Genomic DNA, 877 nt, shown 5'->3' on the forward strand with positions numbered 1-877 from the left:
TCCGGGATCATGACCTGAGCCGAAGGCAGTTGCTTAACCAACTGAGCCACCCAGGCGCCCCAGGAGCTTACATTTTAAATGCCTGTGGGTCACTGTCATCTCTCAGTGGTCCCCCAGGTAGCGGCTCAACAGTTTACGAGGTGCACGTGGTCTCAGTAATAATGTTTAGTCCCTCGCAGAGTAAAGGGGAGAAAGATGGCTTAACGGATCCTTTCATAGCTCATGAGCGTGATGATTGGGTGTTCACGCCGTTGTGCGCTCTGTGCCCCCCTCCAACCTTGTTACGACCTCGGCACGTAACCCGTCTGACATGAACTTGGAGGAAAAAAAAAAAGATGGCTTAACAGAGAAGTCAGGGCAGAACATTTATTCTGGTCCGCACAGGACTGCAGATCCAGACTTGCCCTTGATAATAAGCTGCTTCCTCACACAGCTCTGGGGAGGGAGTACGGCTGATAATTAATTCTCCACCATTTGGGATAGTATAGATCCAGCTGTTCCTTCCAGCATCGTCTTCCCCATCACCATTATTGGAGCCTCTGGTCCTGAGAGCTGAAGCATTCTTGAGAGATTGGAGACCTGCACATCACTAATCTTGCTTCATGTCAGTGTCAGTGACAATCTCGACTGTGAAGGAGCTGTGATTCCTGAACAAGAAAGAAAAGTACCTTCTCCACAGCTTCAGCACAAAAGACGACCTTGAAGGGGAGACATCCAAGTGTGGAGGGGGATAGGAGGAAGGTACCGATTTTCCACAGTTAATATTGTTCAGGCTTTCTGGAAAAGAAATCATGGTACAATTTAGACCTGGCCACACTCTTGGAGGAAGTTTGCTTCACTATCTGGAGTCCCGGCCTCTTTAAAGGGGCAGAACTCT

The 877-nt window shown here is 49.0% G+C and overlaps 1 non-coding gene across 1 annotated transcript; it reads left to right on the forward strand.

The window, feature by feature from the left end:
• Positions 1–207: 207 nt before the first annotated feature.
• On the forward strand, positions 208–311 carry LOC123840114 (small nucleolar RNA U13). The gene has a single exon (XR_006789924.1). It is a non-coding gene; the product is annotated as a small nucleolar RNA U13 (small nucleolar RNA).
• Positions 312–877: the final 566 nt, after the last annotated feature.

This window comes from Mirounga angustirostris, unplaced genomic scaffold (genome assembly GCF_029215605.1).
Source record: "Mirounga angustirostris isolate CCGP_5_RB_7025 unplaced genomic scaffold, mMirAng1.0.hap1 SCAF_3, whole genome shotgun sequence".
In the NCBI taxonomy this organism is placed as follows: Eukaryota; Metazoa; Chordata; class Mammalia; order Carnivora; family Phocidae; genus Mirounga; species Mirounga angustirostris.